At 48.6% G+C, this 6,532-nt stretch overlaps 1 pseudogene across 1 annotated transcript; it reads left to right on the top strand.

The window, feature by feature from the left end:
* Positions 1–149: 149 nt before the first annotated feature.
* On the top strand, positions 150–4,423 carry LOC311376793 (class I histocompatibility antigen, Gogo-C*0101/C*0102 alpha chain-like; annotated as a pseudogene). Its single transcript, XR_014684307.1, has 4 exons — positions 150–443; positions 830–931; positions 1,861–1,928; positions 2,125–4,423. The product of XR_014684307.1 is annotated as a class I histocompatibility antigen, Gogo-C*0101/C*0102 alpha chain-like (transcript).
* The last annotated feature ends 2,109 nt before the right edge of the window (positions 4,424–6,532 follow it).

Genomic DNA, 6,532 nt, shown 5'->3' with positions numbered 1-6,532 from the left:
TCTCTCTCTCTCTCTCTCTCCCCTCTCTCTATCTCCCCCCTTCTCTCTCTCTCTCTCTCTCTCTCTCTCTCTCTCTCTCTCGCCTCTCTCCTCTCTCTCTCTCTTTCTCTCTCCCTCTCTCCCCCCCCCCTCTCTCTCTCTCTCTCCAGAGCGTCCGCGGGTGTCTCTGCTCAGAGGAGCCCCTCCTCCCCAGTGGTGTGCCATGCTACAGGCTTCTGCCCTGACAGGGTGGTGGTGTTCTGGAGGAGAGACGGCCAGAGCTCCATGAGGTGGACCCCGGGGAGGTCCTCCCAACCACGACGGGACCTTCCAGCTCAGCGTGGACCCTGGACTCACGGCCGTCCCACTGGAGGACTGGGGGAGGTACGAGTGTGTGGTCCAGCTGAAAGGCATCGAGGACATCTCCACCCGCCTGGACCCCAAACTCATCAGGACCAATGGGGGTAAGACTGGTGTTGGAGGGGGTGGAGGTGGGGAACACATGTCTCACCACCTCCACCTGACCTCATCACAACCACTGCAGGTCGACCTGGACACTGCTGAAGCTACTGGGTCAACACACAGCTCTCAGGAGTAGCTCACTGCAGCAGAACACAGTGCATTGTGGGTAAATGAGTTCTATGAAGAGGGCTAGGCTCAGATCAGTCCCTGAGTGACCCTGAGCTCCAGAACAGATTCTAGAGGAATAGTTACACTGACGTTGTGTTAGTCGTGTGTGTCGCATCACGTGACCGTGACATGTGGTTCAATGATGGAGGGATGGATGGGGGAGGGTCTCTGTCCATCTATTATTACACACCTGATTTTATCTTCTTGATCTTCCTTCAAGGCAAGAGTGACATCCTTGTTTTCATCCTCGCTGGTGTTGCTGTTGTTGCTGTTGTTGCTGCTGCTGCTGTTGTTGGAGTCTTTGTGAACCGGAAGAGGAACGGTGAGTGGATCAAACTCTCCAGGAGGACGGACACCTGATCTCCACCTGCTCCTACTTCCTGTCCCCTTCCTAGACTCTGATTGGTTGTCTTCACACACTGGTGGTGTGGTGGTAGAAACCTCTCCACCTCTGAATGATGAACCTCCTCCAATGTCCACAGAGACGTTGCGTTATTAACCGAGTTAACGCAAACCCAATTCAACGGCGTCAATTTTTTTATCGCGAGATTAACGTTATTTTTGGCCTAGCAAACTTTGCAGTTTTTTCACATGTTGTTGCAACAACTAGTAATGTCGCTAGACCGGAAACAAAACAACAGGCACGCCGCACACACTTGTCTGGGCTCACGAGCCGGCCAGAGAGTAGGCTATTGGTGCGTTCCAGGCAACCCCTAACCCGTGTTTTCACAACCTTCTACCCGGGAAAGTGCCCTGGAACGGCAGTCAAACAACTCACTACCCGTGAACTCGTACCAGATCGATGTACTCCCAGCTACAGCTCGTAACTTAGGGGCTAAAAAGTGTCCCTGGAACGCAGCATAACGTTACGTTTTGAGTGGATGGAGTGTTAGTAATAAAAACATGAGGATATTCACCACTGTTAGCTCACTGGACTATACAGCTCTATAGATCTAGATACATCTAGCTCACTGGACTATACAGCTCTATAGATCTAGATACATCTAGCTCACTGGACTATACAGCTCTATAGATCTAGATACATCTAGCTCACTGGACTATACAGCTCTATAGATCTAGATACATCTAGCTCACTGGACTATACAGCTCTATAGATCTAGATACATCTAGCTCACTGGACTATACAGCTCTATAGATCTAGATACATCTAGCTCACTGGACTATACAGCTCTATAGATCTAGATACATCTAGCTCATGACTTCACCTCCTCCCACTCTGCTACTTCCCAGGTTCTGCCACCAGCTCTGAGAACACTGAGGGGCAGAATCCGGCTCCTGAGGAACAACCTCTGACCACAGTCAGTACTTTACCACTTTACAATACTTATTCACAGTCATATGTTTACAGTTATATTTATTAGCAGCCTACTTTATCACAATTTACATTTAGTCATATTCTAACAGTACTTCATCAGAGTAATATATTAACAGTACATCATCACAGTGATAATGTGTTTAATGTTTAATGCTGACTTGTGCTTCCTTGCTGTTTAGGTTCCAAGTTAAATCATGAAGAGGCTTCTCACGTTCAGCTTCCTAAACCAGGATGGAGTGGATCGCTGTTCATTTATAATCCTCACAATCAGTTTTGGGACTTCAGCTAACTAAAGATGCTACATTTGCTTAATTACAATAACATTCATACTTACCTTCATTTTGATACAAAAGCATCAATCCGTAAGAATTGTAAATCAGTTAGATCTCTGTATTTGTGATAGATTTGATGAACTCACCGGCTTAAACCTGCAATCTTTCACTGACGCTTGGAAACCATGGCAACACGACCTCGCCATGATGGCCATTTTGTTTTGGTTCTAACTGCTTCATCTTATAACCTTTTAATTATGTTATATTGGCTGCTTTCACATATGACCTCCGTATTTTCTCCTCATTTGTGGAGCAGGAGGTTCGACCGTGAGGGTCATTCACACTTATTGACACTTGACGCCCGAAATGCGGACATCGGTGTCTCTCAGGGCCCGTCCACACGGAGCCGTTTTTTGGTTAAAAGATGTTTTGCATCGTTTTGGCCGATCGTCCACACGAATCCTGTAAACGCATCGCATGAAAACTGAGTTTTCTGAAACCAGGTCCCAGGGTCCCAGGGTGAATAAATTCACAAACGCAGCCCTTGAGTGTTCGTCTGGACGGCCAAAACGCATACTTGCGTTTCGATGATGTCATCGCCACACCCCTCGAGCGTAACCTCTTGTAACCTGTGACGACGTCTCATAACAACAACTATGGCCGACTACATGCTCGTGTTCCTGCTGGAGAAGATATTGTGCCTATTAGGGTTACTATCGCAAAATTAGTGGTGGGCATAGATTAATTTTTTTTATCTAGATTAATCTTGGAATTAATCTAGAGGGCGGCGGCGTTGACGGCAGACGGCTGGTACGCGTCCGCCTACCGCCGTACCAAGGCGGGCAGCTTGGAGGAAGATTTGGATTATTACAACAACAACAACACCAACTATTTCGACGCTCTGATGTCACGATCAACCCAAAACGTGTCATCGCTCACCCAAGTTGTTTCTATTATCATTGCTAAATTGTCTCCAGCATATGGCGCGATTATGGACAGTATATTTTATTAAACACTCAGCTTCTGGTTAGTTCAACTTTGAGAATAGATTAACAGCGATATTTTTTTTATCGCCCGATAAGAGTCTCGCGTTAACGCAGCACGTTAACGCCGATAACGGCCCACCACTACGCAAAATATTATGCTCCTGTGCCACCACGCTGAGCAAAAAAGACTGATGGACAACCACATAAGCCACATTTTACAAACAAACAACAGCCATGCGTGCGCCAATTGAGACGATCAAAAGGGTTGCGTTAACGCTTTATTACTTGAGTGACCGTTTCCGGTGAATTTCTAAAACTAAAACAGCGCCACCTATACGCCTGGAACATGAAGTAGCGTGTTGAGTCGTATTGAGATGGATCCGTGTGGACGCAAATGTTCTTGAAACGATGCCAGGGAAAACGGAGAAAAAAAAGATTGTTTTGGTACGTGTGGACTTGGCCTCAGGCATCAGTAGAATCTCCGGATGTTTTAGGGGGGCGGGCTTGCAAGGGGCGGGGTATGACGTAGGGTCTAAATTCTCAAGAGGCGGGACATGCCATCGCGGCAGCTGTCACGTTGGTTTGTTGTTGTTTGACCGCTGACAGCGTGGAAGCAGAACGGGCAGAACTAATCGTGAGCATGTTAAATGTTGCTGCAGCGATGCATATATTCCGTTGCATCCTCAACATCTGCATCGATCGATGAAAGATTGGAGCATGAGTTAGAGACAAATAGAAGAAACGACGAACAAGAAAGGCGTCGCGAACGACTGCGTTACCGGAGGAAGAGAGCGTCTTTTTTGGCTTCATTTCACATCTAACAAACACTGGGACAAATTGATTTCTGTGTTTAACTGAGAAAACAGGGAGTGGAAGGACGGGACCCTATAATGTTCAGCTAACTGTTGTCAATGTGCGCATGTGTGTGAGCGAGAATGGCAGTGTGTGTGTGTGTGTGTGTGTGTGTGTCAACACACACACACAACTGCACTGGCAGTGTTTATGTCCCTTGTGCAAGAACCCTTGTACTTCTTTATATGTGGGCATAAATAAATATTTAAAATATTTAAAATGTGTGTGTGTGTGTGTGTGTGGACGAGCGAGGAGAGCGAGCGGTAGCGTGTTTCAGTTTACTGAGGTAATGAACGAGTCCGGTTGTGCGTGTAGGCCCTACTGTAAAGTTAGTGAAACTAAGAATAAAGTACCCAGCCTGTCAATAATCGGTGGCCGCTTCATTCCGACCATATTCAAACCTATAAGAAGACCCACTGCTGGTCAAAGTGATTCCCGAGAGAATCGACGGAGCGGAACGTCGCTTTTGTGCTCCTCGACTACGGTCTGGGAGCCGACAGCAGGAAAGGTGTAACACAATAATAAAAATATTTTTTAAACCATTCAGCGAACAAAAGGCAGTAGTCTTATTATCGATTAGGGTGCGGTGACACTTAATCACATGCAAACGTAGACCGAAGCGTCATCAACACGCCCACTCAACTGGTGTGAAATGCCGACATCCTACTGCTCATTCACATATAAGGTCATTAGCATTTCCTCCGGAGAACATACTACCTCGGGGTAGTATTTTTTCAGGAGGTCCAACGTCAGGATATGTCATTCACATATACGGCACCTCCGTATAATATACAGAGAATATACGGATGCACGTCCATGTGTGAAAGCGGCTATTGTTTAGTAATGTTTAAGTTTCAAATAATGTTCAAAGATCCTGAATCAAGATTTTGGACAGTGAGATTCTGTCAAGTTTTAAAACAATAATCGTTAAATTGAATGTGTTTCCTTAAAATCTATTATTTGAGAGTTCTGCTCGCTAGAGAACTGCATTGCTACATAGGCTACCACAATGGAGCTAGGCTGCTTTAGCTTTAATGCTCTCTGTTGTATTTTCTGTGTTCTTTGGGGGATTGGATCAAAGGTGACGGGTGAAGAGGATCCTGATCCAGCCAGCTCTCCTGAGCCTCCTTCATGTTGAAGTGGATAGATGATATGATATCGCTCTCCTACATTTGACTAGACCCCTCTCTGTGGCCAGAGGTCAGAGGTCAAAGGTCAGAGGTCAGATTATGTCAGCGGGACATCCCTGCATGGACCTCCACAGTGTCCGTCTGGACCAGTGGAGGTCCTCCAGAGAGAGAGAGAGAGAGAGAGAGAGAGAGAGAGAGAGCGAGAGAGAGGGAGAGAGAGGGAGGGAGAGAGAGAGAGAGAGAGAGAGAGAGAGAGAGAGAGAGAGAGAGAGAGAGAGAGAGAGAGAGAGAGAGAGGCCACCCAGCTGGCCCCTGCAGGGGCCAGCTGGGTGGAGCAGAGGGTGGAGCTCAGGATGCTGACGGACAACGGCCCCCCCCCCAAACCAGATGTGGCCCCTCTGGTCCCCACGGACAGGGACCTCTGTCGGCTGGGGGCCCCAGGACGGAGCGGCTGTGGAGTGTGTGTGTGTGTGGGGTCTGCTGCAGTGTGTGAAGCCCTTCTCTACGGTCTGTGGAGGAGGCTGCTGATTGGCTCCTCCTCCTGTCCGTCGTCGTGCTGCTAGTCCTTCCAACCTGTTGAAGGGCTTCAGAGCCCAGGCCCCTCCCCCCTCCTAGTGGGTCCAGTAGGAGGAGTCTGTTTTGATACGCACGCACACACACACGCACACACACACACGCACGCACGCACGCACGCACGCACACACACACTGGGGTACTGTTACGTTGTTATAGGGGGTGAATGTGATGCTTTGCGCGGCTGCGCCGTCCTGCGCTCTGTTCCCCTACAGGCTGGTTGTTCGCGCCGCGACCGATTGGCCGCGTGACGTCCGCTATAAATGCACGCCTGCCCAGACGGCCGGCGGGTTTGATCCCGCACGCATACTGGTTCCTCGTCGCTACGGCGGGGAAGTCCCACGCCGGCACTGTGTGTGTGTGTGTGTGTGTGTGTGTGTGTGTGTGTGTGTGTGTGTGTGTGTGTGTGTGTGTGTGTGTGTGTGTGTGTGTGTGTGTGTGTGTGTGTGTGTGTGTGTGTGTGTGTGTGTGTGTGTGTGTGTGTGAACATTGTTGCTTTTACCCTACTTTACGCGGTGATGGTTGGCGATGGTTGTCTTCACGTCTTTAGGTTAGAGCAGAGTAGGTCAGACGTCCCGGCTGGGTCACATCCCCTTTATTTCTGGTCGGGAGTAGGACAGTTTGGGTCCCCCAGAGTCAGGGTTAGTCAGGGTTAGTCAGGGTTAGTTAGGGTTAGTCAGGGTTAGTCAGGGTTAGTTAGGGTTAGTCAGGGTTAGTCAGGGTTAGTCAGGGTTAGTCAGGGTTAGTTAGGGTTAGTCAGGGTTAGTCAGGGTT

Source organism: Micromesistius poutassou, assembly GCF_964030765.1.
Source record: "Micromesistius poutassou genome assembly, contig: SCAFFOLD_5650, whole genome shotgun sequence".
Classification (NCBI taxonomy): Eukaryota; Metazoa; Chordata; class Actinopteri; order Gadiformes; family Gadidae; genus Micromesistius; species Micromesistius poutassou.
This window is presented reverse-complemented; position numbering and strand designations above follow the sequence as displayed.